This window comes from Prionailurus viverrinus, chromosome A2 (genome assembly GCF_022837055.1).
Source record: "Prionailurus viverrinus isolate Anna chromosome A2, UM_Priviv_1.0, whole genome shotgun sequence".
NCBI classification, from domain to species: domain Eukaryota; kingdom Metazoa; phylum Chordata; class Mammalia; order Carnivora; family Felidae; genus Prionailurus; species Prionailurus viverrinus.
Window position 1 is genome coordinate 122,943,376 of NC_062562.1, and position 16,183 is coordinate 122,959,558.

The 16,183-nt window shown below is 43.0% G+C and overlaps 1 long non-coding RNA gene across 2 annotated transcripts in view; it reads left to right on the plus strand.

Annotated features, from left to right (window-relative positions):
• LOC125161317 (uncharacterized) overlaps positions 1–16,183 on the plus strand; it is a 63,660-nt gene that overhangs the window by 26,549 nt on the left and 20,928 nt on the right. Inside the window, exon 3 of one of the 2 annotated variants that reach the window (XR_007150535.1) lies at positions 12,913–13,009. The exons of the other annotated variant lie outside the window; for it this stretch is intronic. This is a non-coding gene — a long non-coding RNA (uncharacterized LOC125161317). The remainder of the gene's footprint in view (positions 1–12,912; positions 13,010–16,183) is intronic. 2 annotated transcript variants of the gene reach the window in all.

Here is a 16,183-nt window from a genome sequence, read left to right on the forward strand (position 1 = left end):
GAGTAATGCCAAATAATCACGTTCATTCCTGGTACAACCATAAAGTCCAGTCATTTACCAACCAAGTCAGCAGACCTTGACTGCTGAGCTGGCTTTTGATTTTTGGTTTCCAAATCTGAAAAATATGAGAAATTAGTAGCTCACTGGAGAAATGTATTAAGAACATTTTTTCTTGCTGTAGGGGAGCTGTGTTCTAGAAACCTGAAGGCCTGGTGGAATATAAATTGCAAGGCAGTAGGAGCCCTGACTTCCAGATCTGCCTCTGCCAACATCTAGCTGTGTGACTTCCAACCAGTCGCCTCTGTCTTCTGGGCTTGACACTCATTTTATAGGAGATGAGAATTCCTCCCATCTCTAGTAAATCAAGCATGGGGAGATTACTGGAGCATCAGAGATTCAATTTTCTGCTGGCACAGGAAGGTTCTCCCTCTCCCTCGGGGCCTTTTTAATCTCTCCCTCAACAAACAAGCTCCAGGTGGTCTGGCTGTTTGGTCCAGATCTGTCCAGAAGGCCCTGTGCTCCAGAGAGCTCCATTTTCACAGGCTAGAATCCAAGGGTGCCCCTGCAATTGCGAAGCACAGAAGTCCAGCAAAGGCTGCTTTCCTTTTTCCTTGAAAAGAGGTGTCTATTTTCAATTTCCTAGCTGAAATTAAGTAGATCATGGTATATAAATCATGAGGCAAAGCATCATTTTGTGAAGTGTCATCTGAAAATACCCCACAGCAAAAAATGTGTACCTGAACCTAGCTACATCGAATATAACAGCATATGTGCTCTTCTCACCACCTGTACCAATGGTTTAAAAGAATTCTCTCTAGATATCCTCCCAAGTCCAGTCAAAGAAATGACAGTTTCCTTTTTCTGGTCACTTAAATCCAGTCTGCTGTTTGGCCCTTACGTGTTCTTTCTGTCTTCATTTCTGCTATCAGGCTCTCTATTTTCTCTCATTCCTTTGTTCAAGCCTCTCCAGCTCTCGTTTCGACAACTACAGTATCTTTTGACTTCCCCACTTGCAGTCTTCCTTCTAGACCTTCTCCTGAGCTCCTGCCAGAGCGCAGATCGGACAGAGCTCAGCCCAGCCCCAGTGTTGCCCACACACTACCTGTCAGCCGCGGTGAAGCCTGAGGTCTGTGTAGTCAGACTCTGGTTTGGATCACGGCTCCTCAGCTCGCGGGGTGCATGCTTGCATAATGGTGGCATAAGCGTCACTTACTTCTTCTGGAAAACGGAATTAATTATTGATCTAACACTAAAGACTGTGAGGAGAAACTATAGGTTTGGCACACTGTAATTGTCAAAAAAATGTTAGCTGCTCTTTTTGCCGTTGGGATGCATGGCTCTTTATAATCAAAGCTTACCATTTCTGTCCAACTGTGTCTGTCTCTACCTTGCTTTATATAACCTGCGTGAGTCTGCACTGCTCCCCGTTTCTTGCAGAATTCCTGCGTACTCCCACCTCTGCACCTGAACATGCGTCTGTTCTTTCACCTGATGGTTAGATCAGTCATTCATAACAAATATTCTGGAAAATTTCATCTGCGTGCACTAAAATAGAGAGAATCATGAAATGCACCCTCCTGTGCCCATCAGCCAGCTTCAACAATGAGCAACACATGGCCAATCTTGTTTCAACTTTACCCCTGAATGTTTTATTCTATCTTATTTATTTAAATTTTTTTAATGTTTATCTTTTGAGAGAGAGCGGGAAGCAGAACGTGAGTAGGGGAGAGGCAGAGAAAGGGGCAGGGGGTGGGGAGACCAGAATCCGAAGCAGGCTCCAGGCTCTGAGCTGTCAGCACAGAGCCCAATGCGGGGCTCGAACCCATGAACCGTGAAATCATGACCTGAGCTTAAGTTGGACGCTTAACCGACTGAGCCACCCAGGTGCCCCCTGAATGGGTTATTTTAAAGCAGATGCCACACATCATACCGTTTCATCCATAGGTACTTCCTTCCATGAGTATCTCTAAAAGGTAAGGGCGCTTTTTAAGCACATAACCACAATACCATGATTACATCTAAAAATTGAACAGTATTTCTTTAATATCAAGTATTTAGTTACTGTTTACGTTTCCCCAATTATCTCAGAAATGTTTGTTAATTTTTTAAATAGTTGGTTATTCAAATCAGGATTCAAAGCCTGCCCATTGAATTTGGTCGATATCATGTAATTTATTTGTTAAAGAAACTGGAGTATTTGTCCTGTAGAATTTACCACATTCTGCTTTTTGCCAGTTGCATTCCTACGGCATGATTTAACTCATTCTTCTGTCTCCTGTATTGCCATTGGTAGCTGGGTCTAACAGGCTTGAACAGACTCAGGTTTGAAATTTGGGGCAAGAATACTTCATGGAGTGTCAGGAACCATTTCTTAGCCACTGAGCCCCGGGCACGGTTCTGGGTGTCCAGAGAGATGAGGCACATTCTCCACATCAGGTTTCATGTTTTTCTCCATGGTCCACCTCACTGATGCTTTCTTGTAAATAAATTTTTGCCTGGTATTAGGGCTTTTTAGGTATGAAATTCCTTTTCCTTCCTCCGTAGTGGGCTTTCAAGGGAACCCTCCTCGTGGAAATCAACTTCATGAACATCTGTTTCTCCACCTAAATCCTGCATAGCCACACTAAACCATCAACTACTTGAGTGTTTACCCTGTACCAGGCACTGTGCTATGCCCTTCACATGACTCATCTCACATGACTTCACAAGAACTTACGACAAAGGTATTTTAGTATTCCCATTCTTCTGGAGATAAGGAAAACTGAGGGAGAGAGTTTCGCATCTTCTCCTAAGGAACTTTTAAGTGATGCTCCAAATAACTGGGATGGTCTCCAATGTTGAGTCCTTGCCTCCGGCAGTGACTCAGCCCTGTAGATAACCTGCTTCTTTTCCTCCTTCGTGAGAAATCTTAGTCTTTTCCTTGTGAAGTCAGGGTGCTGGCTTACCTAAGTGTTAGCAGAATTTTGCTAATAATAGATGAAGTAGTTAGAAGTGTAAATTCAGGTTTGAAATGCCTTGAGAGCTGCAGTGTAGAAGGGGCTGCAGGATAGTAATTAGAGGAGGCTGTGGAGTGGAATCCTAAGACTGCAACCTGCCAGCTGTGTGACTTTGGCCAAGTCACTAAACCTCTCTGTGCCTTAGTTGCCTTATAATAAAATGTGTATGCTAAATGGGAGTACTCAGAGCAGTGCCTAGCATATAGTCAGCACTCAGTGAATGTTACCTGCTACTGTTGCTGTTGTTGTTGCTATGATTCGGTGTTTGAACAACTACCAGAAAAACAAATACAAAGCTTACAAACGACTAATTTTGTATCCCGTGTTGTGAAAAGGCCCTCTCCCTTTTCCTTTAATCATTTCTTTTCTTTCCCGTAGAAGAATGAGAGGTACGGAGGTCTCCCCTCCCTCCTTCCGCCCCCCCCCCCCCCCGCCCCCCAACACACATTTTAATTAAGGTATCTTTTGAGAAGGAATACTTTAATCCAAAGTGATCGCTTTGATACTCAAAGAGACACATTTGGAGGCTACTTGGCGAGGGGGAATTAAAGACGGAGAAGCTGAATAAATAGCAAGCAAAATGTTAATGTTTTGGCTTTGTGGTGTCTGCATCTGAGAGCACTCATCGCAGATTTTTTGGCCGGCTCCAGCTGGAAGCTCCGGCGGCTCCTTTTGTGTGCGCGGAATCCCTGGCTGCGGAGCGCCGCGCTGCCCCTAGGGGTCAGTGTGGTGCAGGGATTGTCCGGATCCGCGGCTCTGCGAAGGCTTCCAGGAACGCGCGGCGGGCAGGACGCCTGGGGGCGCAGAGCGCTGGACCGGACCACCTCCGCTGCCCTCTCGCTGCCCTGCTTGCACCTGCCGCCTCCTCCCGCCCTCTAGTTCTCTCTCTCTGAACACGATTGTTTGGCCAGGGTCAGAGAGGTCGAATTGTTCTTTAACTTCATAAACGACTGGGTTTAGCCTCACTTCCTGGTGAAAAGAAAATCAAAGAAAGAAAAAAAGAGATGGATATAGATGGCTTAGTAATTTTCTGCTAACCGCTCATTTTTGCTGGTGCTGCATTCAATCTATTGCATCCGGAGCCGTAAAATGGTAGAGGTGTGAGAGGGCCGATACCTTTCCTAACAACTGTCATCTTACAAAGAAACAAGCACAGAGAAGAAAAACAAGCGAAGAGCCTGGATATCACACTTGAAGTCTCAAGTGAGGGTTATTTCTACTATCCGTAACCTTATTCGTTATTAAAAAAAAAAAAAACCATGAATAATTATTAGTTTTAAAGGCCATGTACCGATATAAAAATTAGTTGTAAGGTGGTTAGCTGGCAACTTAGCGCAGTGGTTAAGCGGGTGGGCTTCAGAGGCAGATTATCCGCATACAAATGGCGGGTGGGATGGGGAAGCAATGGCTACCACTACGAGTTCCTCGGTCCTTAACCTTTCTTTGCCTCAGTTTTGCTCTGTGAAATAAACACAAATTAAGAAGTTTCATTAAAAAAAATTCCTGCAGACTAATTTGGTAAACACTCAGTGAATGTTGGCTGCCATAAATTATTACAATTAGAAGCATAACACAGGAAGTTTTTGAAGTTGGGCTGGGGGAAACACTGTATTTCATTTCGGGGACCCCTATTTTACTCTTCCAGTTCGTCCCTCACATGACTCTCAGAGTGATTTTTAAACACGTTTTGTGAATCCCTTCCCTTATCCCAATACAAAAAGCAGTTGGAGTGAATGTCCCTTGGGAATCTGGTGAAAGAGACAGGGGTGGGGTGTTGACTATTAGTGTGGCAGGTCTTAGGAAGAATCTGCTCCAGGAGACATTTTCAAGGATGAATTTCTGGGATTTAGTACTTTCCCCACGTTCAAATTGCAAAAGAATGGGGACTTCGTGGGGACTTTGGACATTTTATTTCTTGCTCTGTGGTTCAGTTGGTTGTGTGATGTTCAAGCTCATGTCTTCCAGTTGCATCCTCCTAGAGGCTTGGCTTCATGTCGTGGGATGCTTACTTCTCCCTATGGACTATCTTGGGTACTATTCTTTCTCTGCAGACACGAATACAAGGTAAATGTCAGGAAAGGCAATCCAACATTAGACTACTGCCTTTAGGCTTTTCTGGTTTCTTTCCATTGACTTTGCTGTATTTTTGGTGTTTGAAGATCTTGCCATGATCGCTTTCCTCCCATTAGTACTTAGTCTGCTCTCTGAGAAGAGCTGGTATCTAATTCCCCTTTCACCGGGCAAGTCTGGAGATACTTGAGGACAGCTATCAAGCCTCCTTGAATTCTTCTCATTTTAGTTCTCCAGCCATTTTTCATGATTCATGGTGAGCATGACTTATCATTATCCTGGTTCATTGTTATCCTGGCCACCATTGCTTTTAGGTCCTTGCCAGTTTGTAAATCTCTCTCATCACCTCTTAGATATTGGATACCAAGAAGTGAATCCAGAGCTATATATGGGATCAGATCTTTCCAGGGTGCTAGTTTATCATCTTCTTTATTCTGAACACTATCATGTCAGTAGCACATCCCCAAAATACATTAGTATCTCTGAGAGCAACATTTTGTTCTTGAATCTCAGAGCCTGTGGCAAAATATACTCCAAAGTCTTTTGCACATCAGTAGCCATGGAACCACATCACTGCCCATCCTGTACTTATTAGGCTGATTGTGGGAGTCCCAAAACTGGATTCTGTATTTGTCTCATCAATACCAGCTTACTAATTTTGCAGACTGTTAGTCTCTTTGGCCAGACCATGAATTCCTTGAGGTCAGAGACTATGTCTCTCAACAACCAACATGTTTCTAGTCCCCAGCTCAGTGCCTGGCATTTCATAGGTGTTTAACAAATGTTTGTGGAGAAAAAGAATGAGCCTCTTGAGAGTCTTTGAATCTTGTTTCTCATTTGTAATTATTTACCATGTGATTTATAACATGCAAATATCATACATGTGACATATTAATAGAAACATATTAAATGTTCTTCTGTGTTTTCATCCCAAGTCAGTAATATTTTGATTAAGATAGAGCTATAGAGGACCTAACTAGACAATATCCTTTATAAAATTTAATAAGAATAATAATGATAATCATCAACTCTGCTTGACCAGGGTTGATCAAGGTATCATACATTTATTTCACTTTGGTAATACCTAGTTTAAATGCTTAGATCTCGAGCACAAGGAGTTCAGGAAGCTTTGTTGAAGGCCATGTTAAAATCAAGATGAGGGGCACCTGGGTGGCTGAGTCGGTTAGGCACCTGGCTTCCGCTCAGGTAATGATCTCGCTGTCCGTGAGTTGGAGCCCTACATCATGCTGTGTGCTGACAGCTCAGAGCCTGGAGCCTGCTTTGGATTCTATGTCTCCCTCCCTCTGCCCCTCCTCTCTCTCTCTCTCTCTCTCTCTCTCTCTCTCTCTCTCTCTCTCTCTCTCTCTCTCATAAATAAACCAACATTTAAAAATTTTTTTAAAAATCAAGATGAATTATACCCACGGCATTCCTGATAATCAAATGTAACAACCAAGCGTAGGAAATAAGGTCAGGTTATTACAGCTTGAGTTTTAGGGATTTGCTGTTTTCTTAGGCAAACTCTTTACACTTTCAGTGGTACTACTGCCTTAAGAAATATGGATAAAATAGTACTACATCATTAGGTTATTGTATGGATAGCACAATACTCCACACAAAGCATTTAGCAGAATTTCTGGCACATAGTATATGCTTTAAAATGCTAACCACTCCTTCATGTTATTACTTTTACTTGGCCAACTATGAACCTACTCAATTGGATTAGTAGCCAATAAATTGTGCATTCATTCAATCAAGTCTGTTTTGATTTTTGAAATTAGTTTAGCCAGTTTGGTGTTCTATAGCCAAAAACCATGGTTGGCTCAATTTTTATCATATCAACCTTTTTTGTTTACTTGTTTGTTTTGCTTCTTTGCCTGGAAGAGACAAAGACCTGAGTGTGTTCCTTATGAGCAGATGCATGTGTTTGTTTAAGCTGGTGGCACAGGGTTGGGAAGAGAATGAGGTGGTATGGCCAACAGAGAACCTTGTAAATACAGGTCAGGCCAATGCAAAGAAAGTTTGTTGGCTAAATCATTTTTGTCTCAGTGATTTGTGAAAATGAAATGCAGGGAGTTTTCTCCATCTATCAGCAGGGTAGTTTAGCATATGGGAAAAGGTTAGCATGTTTAATGCAATTGTATAAATTAATAAAATCTAAAATCCAATACTGACTGAGTTGTGGTCATTTGCCACTGTGTGGTTTGATCTGTTAAGTTTTAGAAAGTAGGTTTTTTTGATGCTTCAGTTGAATGCGTGTCTTGAGATCCTCATCTGTCACAGGTGACAGTTCCATGTAATTATTAAGCTCTATTGGTCCTGACCATGCCATTGTCTTAGGTTTTTCTAAATTGTTTCTATAGTCTTGATATTATTTAATCCTCAAAACAGTCTTATGAGTTAGATACAATTATCCCAACTTTCTAAACATGGTAAATAATTTGTCCAAGGTCAGGCAGCTAGTAAGGGACACAGCAAGATCTGATCGACTCCAACAGTTATGCCTTTAACCATTGTGTTTTATCAGCCTCTCCATGACATGCTTCTGTCTTTTAGGAGATCTCAGTGACCTCTTCAGCTTATTTAGTGAGCTCTGAGGATGCTTTACGGAAGCAGGAGTAGTATACATATTATTAAAAAAAAATGAAAGGGCCACGTAACTTCTTGTTTTAATCTTTGGGAGAAGTAGAACCAAAGGAGAAGTTGGTTATAAATTATTCATAAACAGCCATTAATTACCTTCTTTGACTTTTGAAGTTTGATTCTTGGTTACCCAATTCAGTTTTATTAATAATTTAATTAATTCAACAAATATTGATGAAATACTTATTATTTGCCTGGCACTGTCCAAAGTGCTGAGGAACTATGCCGATCCAAAGGCTTTCTGCAGAGTTGGACGGTGGTCTAAAGTAAATATTCACTTTTCAGAAAACTTAGATTCTAAGCATCATTGCTTAAGTCTCCAGTGGTTGTATTGTTCTTTATCCTTCTAGTAGAATTGATATATAGCTATGCCTACCCTTGAGCCCTGACCTCTCCTTACCTCTTATAACCACGTAGTCAAACCCTACACATCCTTTAATGGACCAGGACCCACCTTCCTCTTGAAAACTTCCCTGACCACAAGTTTGCAGGCTACAGGTTCTTTCTCCTCTAAACCTCACATGTATTTAGTGTCTGTAACACTCTTTTTTTCCCTTAAGAGCAGGACTGTTGGATTCTTACATTTCAAGGGTTCTTAACTGATGGGTAAGCCCACAGTCACCCAGGGAATTTTATCAAAGTTCATGTTGTTGGCCTTCATCTCACTGAATATTTTCTGATTCAATATTTCTGGTGCTGGAGCTTGATTATGTATCATTTGAAATAGATTCTGACATCGGAAGCAGGTTAAGAAACCAATCTTATATTGTTGTCAGGCACTGACTCCCTACATTTAAAAAAATGTTTATTTGTTGTTTATTTTGAGAGAGAGAGTATACACAAATGGGTGAGGGACAGAGAGAGAGAGAGAGAGAGAGAGAGAGAGAGAGAGAATATCCCAAACAGGTTCCACACTGTCAGCACAGGGGCTCAATCTCATCAACCATGAGACCATAACCTGAGCCAAAATCAAGAGTCAGAGGCTTAACCAACTGAGCCAGGCACCCTATGACTCCCTACATTTTATATTCAATTTATATGCCAAGGTGTAATTTATATTACACCTTCAGGTAGATTTAAGCACCTGGAAACATTGTGATTATAATTCTTTGTATTTTCATAATTCCTAGCATAATGCTGAACAAATTCTCAATAGCTAATCACTGAATGAATCATCAATTAATGAGATTGGTTCCATTTCCTCTTTCCTCACAATGACATTTTCCTCAGAAAATTTCAAGAATGAATTATGCGGGCTGATACCCAAGTCATACCGTCGAGGCGAACTTCCCAGCCTTAATATGAGGATGGGTCACTTACATTCTGGTATCCTTCCTTCTAGACATGGTGGAATCCGGCTTCCCCACACCCCCAAAGTTATTTGTGTGGCCACGTGACTCTGTTTCAAGACTTGTGAGTGGAAAGGAGGGTGTCTCTCCCAGGCTGGAGAACTTAACTAGTGGTACTGTTCCTCCTGGGTGCTGTTCCTCTACCTGGGCAGCCAGCAGTGCTGGAGAGATGGAGGTCGCAGCAGACTGGATCCCTGGGTGAAAAGACATGGAGCCGACCTTCCCGCTGACCCATATGAGATAAGAAGTATGAGCAAGAAATAACACTTTGTGGTGCTTAAACCACACGAATTTGGGGGATTTTTCTTACTGTATTTTAATCTTCCCTGGCTGACTCATCATGGGTCAAATCTATATTAAATTATTTGTCATATGCATTATATAAGAATTTCCAATTAAAATTAAAAGTGTGAAGAGTTGAACTATATCTGGCACAGACAGTGGAAACAAAGCCAACAACGAGAGCCTAGCATAGAAAGGTAACGAATTTGGGACTTTCGTGTATATGGCCACTAAGATAATGTTTTTCTTATACATGTGCTTATGAAAAATTGACAGTTTTCTCACTCGGCTGGTAACAGAATGGATTGTTTGGTAAGGGAAGTAGTTGCCGTCTCCAGACGTCCAATGTGGATGACTGAGAATTGGACAAAAGGCAATCATCCAATAAGAGTTAGTAGCTTGGTTACATCCTTAATTAGTGATCTGGGATAAATTCTGCTCGATGAGATGGCTGGGTGACAGGTGTGTCACTTTCTAAGGTTTGGATACTTACTAAAAAGTACCAGGAAAGCAGTTCTGCTTTATATAGCAACCAGTGATTTATAAAAGACTGTATTTCTTAAAATTCTCCCTGGTAATGGGTATACTCTTTTTGTCAGTGTTTAGTGGTTTGATAAGTGAAAAACTGTATCCTGCCTGAATTTGCATTCTTTTGGTGGATAGGGAGGTCGTCCAACATTATAGGTGCTATTGAATATTTCTTCTTTTGTAGATTGCCTTTTTTTTGTCTTTAATGGAAGAAATCTTTATGGAGGTGGTGTCTCTCCCTGAGTCAAAACACAGAGGACCCTCAGTACTTTGGGGCTTCAGTACTATCCCCAGGTGCCCTGCACAGCATCTCAGCACACAGGCTGGCAGGAGGGCAGGGGATACCAGCAGTGCAGCACCACCTGGAATCCCTGCCTCCCAGCCTTGATCCCTGAATATCCCGGTCATTTTACTCCCAGAGCCCTAGGGCGAGATCAGTTTTCTGGAATAGCAAGGAAGGTTAGAGAGGGTGTAAACAGGGCTAAGCTCAGAACACTGGGAGAACCCAGAAGCGTTTACTTTCAGAAATATGCCTCTCTTTCCCCTTCCTTCCCCCCCCCCCCCATCTCTCCTTTCCCCTCCCTTTTCTACCCTGGTGCAGAGGTTGGGTGGGCAGTAGCAGGGCTGCGGTAGCAGCAGAGACCCTGACCCTTTGCCTCCCCTGGAGCTTGCAACAGCTTGTTCCATACCACATTCACCTCTGCAAGGGGGTGGGATCATTCACAAGCCCTCCTGACCTTATAGAAGGCCACATCCCAAGGAAGCTGTGGAACTTCCTCCTCCCCACCTCCCCACCTCACCTCAGGCTACCTCCGTTCTATCTTCTGCCACACTGATGTCTGTGTGATCTTTCATTGTACGCATCTTCCCTCCCTCACCACCAGGTCCCACCACCTACAAAGCAGACCAAGACCCCCTGTCTTGGCCTATCAGGTCTGTGATCACCTAACCCAACAGTTGATCAAGACTGTTGGCCATTATTGGAAGGACAGACTGAGGCCAGATTCTGATAGACTTTGAATTCTAGGACAAAGAGGTCAGATGGAATCTTTCAGACAACAGGAAAACAGTGTGATCAGAGGTGTGGCTTATGGGGAGGCCAGGTGACCCACTTCCCCCTCTTTTGTTTATGACATCTAATGAGAAGCAGGTGGTCACCTTCTTGCATTGTGGTCTAATGTGCAGTTTAGTAGGTGGGGCACCCCATTCCTGGGAGATCTGCTGTGGAGAGGAAGCAGGGAGGACTTTGGCTAAGAAGGATATTAGAATTGAAAGAAAAGAGAAGATAGAGCCTTCCTCTCTAAGAAGAGTGTCTTGTTAGGTGGGGACATTGTCTTGCCGTGGGGGAGAGAAGGAAGAAGGTATAGCTTTGTCCTGCCACTCCAAGGTCAAGTCACCATGGAGGGCACTTTTGAGCACACAGTGGATGTTAGGCCTTAACTATCCTCTTACCCAGTCCTGAGGAGACTTAATAAAATCTCTGCTGAAAGAGGGACATAGGTCAGAATGGTCTTTCTCACAAGTGCTGAAATGGTGGTGGTGGTGCCCTGCCATTGCCTTCGTCTTGGTAATAAGCACAAGGACAGTGGCCTAAGTGGTAGGAGGAGTGATTGGGCTTTCACAGTTCCAGAGGAGCAAGAAAAAGTCAGCTGGACTTTCCTGCCACTTCTGGAAAGAGGGCTTGGGGTGGCAGGTGTTCAGTGACTCCTCAAATCCCCAAATGGGATTGCTTTGAAATCCATGATTGTTTTCTGTCTTCCCTGAGGGTTCTGGTGAGAAAACACATCCAAATCAGGTACTTTGAAGGAATTTATATGCCACTGACCATATGCAAAGATGCAGCAGGGTAAAGGAAAATTCAAGAGGTGCTTGCAGTGCTCAGGGGGCTAGTTAGGACTCTATCATCCCTAGGCCACAAGGGGTAAGAGGAGGGAGCAATTACCAGAACCAGGAGCTGGAGAAGTGGTGTGGAGCAGGCTCATTTACAGGAGCTAGGACTCTGAGTTGAGGGACATAGCCCATGGTGACCCCACAGTGGTGACCCCACAGGGGGATATGGAGGAATAGAAGGACCGTGACTTCATTCTTCTTTCTCTGTACTCTTTCTGATGGTCTCCATTGGCCAAACCCAAGTGGAGACCAGAAGACCAGGGAGGCTATTGAATAGTCCATACAGCGAATCTCCTGGGGCAGAGCAAAAGGCAGAATGGTAGAGACCTGAAGGGCCTAATGGAAGATAGCCAGCACCTGCTGACCCCGTTCTAGAGGAGGAAAGTCTTTTCTTCCACCCTGTTGTTAGCTTCAGAAGGTGGGCGCCTGTAGAATTAAACTGACAAAAGGCAGATTTGCAAGAGAAAAAACAGATTTAATCACATACTTAAGGCAGTTCACAGAAGACCATGGCAGTTAGAATCTGGGGCTTATATACCATTTTAATAGGGGAAGGAAAAGGGGAGAAGGGCATTTATGGGAAAACAAATGATTTTTGGAAAGATAAATGGGCCCCTGGGGAGAAAGATAGAAGACCTGACAGTTTTATGACAATGTCTTCCTCTCCAGTGATAAGAGTCAATCCTCCCTGGTTGCAAGAAATTCCTGAGTAGAGTATTTATGACAACTGAGTTCTTTTGAGCTCTTTCAAGGGGCTCTGTTTTAGGCAGATAAGGGATTTTAGGAACTCAACGCCTTCTACTCAAAATAATTTTTATGATGCAGTGACATGTTTTGGACCTCTCCACCACAAAAGGTAGTGTGGTCTGTGAGGGACCATAGGGAGACCAAAATTTCCTATTTTCCTTTTGCACAGAGAAATGACCAAGTGGCTTTGCCTCAAGGGTGTGCTGTCCTGACCAGTCTTAGGCTATTCTTCATTGTAGCCAAAGGGCACTGCACACCATTTCTACATCGCCCATGGAATATGGCACATGACCTTTCACTTGCTAGGAAGTCTGTGCCTTATTCATCTAGGAACTTCAGGAGATTTTATAGCTTCTAGGCCAGGTTCTGGCTGAAGTAAAGTAATCCAAATCTCATTTTCTCTACAGTTTGGGAAACATGCAAAGCCCTTCTGAGTACTCAACGGAAAATTCTATGTATACTCATAGAAGTGTTTGGAATCCAAGAAGAAAGTGAACTTCCCAGGTGTGTGTGCATGTGCATGTGTGCATGTGAGTGTTTTCCAGATGGGAGGAAGAGTAAAACAGATAAGGTGATAGAATTTCCATTGTTAGATGCCTCTTTTTCGTCCATGAAATACGCATGAAGGAGTTATACTGAGCCATGAATAGTGAAAACACTTGAGTGTTTTTCCACATGTGAGAACATTACCCTTTGAAAAATCCAAGGCCCTCCCTGGGACACACATGTCGAATCCAGAGCTCAGCTGTTAGGAGCTCTTCACCTGCGCCAACAGCAAAAACAAAAGTGGTCCGGCACAGACATTGTTTAAAATGGGTGCGTTAAAAATACCATCTTGACTTCACAGATTTCTGGAACTGTGAGAAGGCATCCTCATTTATGTACTCTGATGAAGGTAAGTCTGGGAGAAATGTACAAGCCAGTTAAAAGTGGTTCTCTAATTGGATTATGCAAGAGCAGCTTTAGAATCTCAATGCTTTAAATTTCAAAGAATCAGAAACTTCTCTGAGCCCAAAACTGTGGCCAGGAGCAGGGCTTCAGGGCATCAAAAAGGAGAGGGGCTGGCAGCACAGTCAAGGTGTGACTTTGGTGGTGACTTTGTCTGTAAGATAGAATCACAGGGCTGCCGTGGGGAAGCAGAGAAATCCATTTATGGGGAGGCTTTCCTAGGTGCTGAGAAGAAAAGAAGCTACTAGCATGTTGAAGGGAGAGATGCAAAGACCCCAGAAGAAGATGTGAATCTGGGGGGTCTGTTCCCAGTTAAAGAAGTTGATGACAGTCATAGTTCAGGCTTATTTTAGAAACCATGTGAGCTCTGCTCTAAAGCTGAACATGGCTCTTGCATAGTGTACTCCCAAAGAACCTAAGTCAGCTTCAGGGACTTGGTTTTCCTTTTCAGAACGCATTCATTTTGTCCCTCCAGGAAAAACATTTTTACCAAAGACCCTCTTAACTGCAACCTTCGCTGCCCACCAGCCCACCAGCCATCCTCCTACTTGTTTGGCACAAGATAGGCTTGGCCAGATTCCATTCCAATGGCACAGGGCTAATAAGCTTGTCTAGGACTTACGGACCTTCTGAAATAGAAGACCGTGGCTATAAACACAGTGGTATATCTGGCTTCAAACCAAACTCTCTGTTATTGCCATTCTTTATTTTTCTTACTACTTGCTACTTTAGTTTCCCAAATGGCCTTCAAGGACTAGTCAGACCTGTCAATGTTTTTGAAGTGCCTGCCTCCAAGAGTGGTGGGGGTTGGGACTGGGGCAAGAGGGAAGAGGAAACGTATAAGAAAGATGGCCAATGTGGTGGCCCCATAGGAAGATAACCTCTAGTATTTACTTCTGAAAAGTGGAACAGTTGGCAAACCACTCAGAAGTCAGGGAAAGGATTGTAAAAACAGAAGAAAGAGGAAAAATACTCAACATGTGTTGATTATGAATTTTAATTACTGAGTTATCTGTTCAGCCAAACAGACTGGGAAAGAAATGTGGGCAGGAAGAGCTCTATGAATGTTACAGATGATACAATTCTGTTTTTAGGAAATGCACAATTAGACTGTGTCTATACAACCCAAAGTAAAAGCAGATGTATCCGTCATCAGACTATTTTGATTAATGGGGAAATTTGGAGCTTAAATTATCTGGTTCCGCCAGCTATGTTGATCAAATGAACTGGATCATTGCCAGATCTCCATTTCTCTCCGTGGGGTGTAGACACAACGTTTTGGGTGAGGCAGTTTTAGAGACAGGATTCATCATGTGAAGCAGCAGAATCTAAATGGGAAGGAAAAAGCACCACGGAACAAGTGATAGGGATATTCTTACATTTGGATAACCCATATGAGAGGTCATGGACCTAGTGTACTTCCGAATCACACAGTCAGCTCAGTCGGCCTCGTGGTCTCTGGTGTGGAACCATGTTCTTCATAATCCTCCTGAGAGATGGTTCTCCAATTAGGAAAAAGGTCCTCATGCTATTGGTCTGTGATGAGAGGACTAAGTGGACAGAAATAAAGGAGGAGATAGAAGGCCCTTTGACACCCAGGGTAGAACTCTTTCAGGATAGCTCACTCCACGTAGGGGCCGAGGGCCATAAAGATGGACCACTTCTGCCACCTTACTGACTGGACAGATGTTCTCGCTTGATGTGACAGACCACATCATCTGCCTTCCAGAGTACCCCTGGAGCTACCTGGGGTTTCTTTTCCCCCTTCTCTGGAACATATTTGTTTGTTTGTTTATATATATTGGTCACCGCAAATTATGAAGTCAGTATATTCTCTTGCACATCTGCACTGTTTTTAGAGCACACATCTTAAATGGCACCACTCTTGGAGAAAAGAAGATGATTGGAGGTAGGGAGGATGCTGTTGAACCCAAAACTATCTTTTGAAATATGGCTGTACTGGAATATGGGTCCTTTAACGTCAACTGATGCATAGTCTGAGATATATATTATTGCAAAAATAAGAGAGGCAAGTTAAAAACAAAAAAGGATAATCACAGTGGAAATCATTAATAATAATGAGTGATAAGAAGTGGCTATGATAACCCAGATGTCCATAATGGATGAAAGGAATGACAAATTGCAGTATATGCATACAACGGAATATTACCTAGCCATGAAAAAGAATTAGGTACTGATATCAGCTACAACATAGGTGCACCTCCAACACATACCAAGTGAAAGAAATGAGACACAAAGGGTTATGTAGTGTATGATTCCATTTATGTGAAACATCCACCATAGGTAAGTCCATAGAGACAGGTGCCAGGGATAGTGGGGGGAGCAAGGGGGATTGACTAGTTAATGAGCATGAGGTTTTCTTTTGGGATGATGAAAATGTTTTGGAAGTAGATAGAGGTGGTGGTTGCATAACATTATGAATGTATTAAATCCTACTGAACGATACCCTTTAAAATGGCTAATTTTATGTTATATAAATTTCACCCCCCAAAAAAGTGGCTAGGAAGCAAACATGTTTGAATCATGCTATTCCCACCCATTCCCCTTTCCTGAAGAGATACAGAGAGCTTAGGACTGTTTTGGAGATGGTTCTTATAGCCAGAGTAGGTTTCTTCCCACCCTTCATTTTTGCAGATCAGAAGTGATACAGTAGTTTCACTGGAAGTTAGGAAGAGGGCCAGATTGGTATCTAAGCTGCTTGATTCTTTT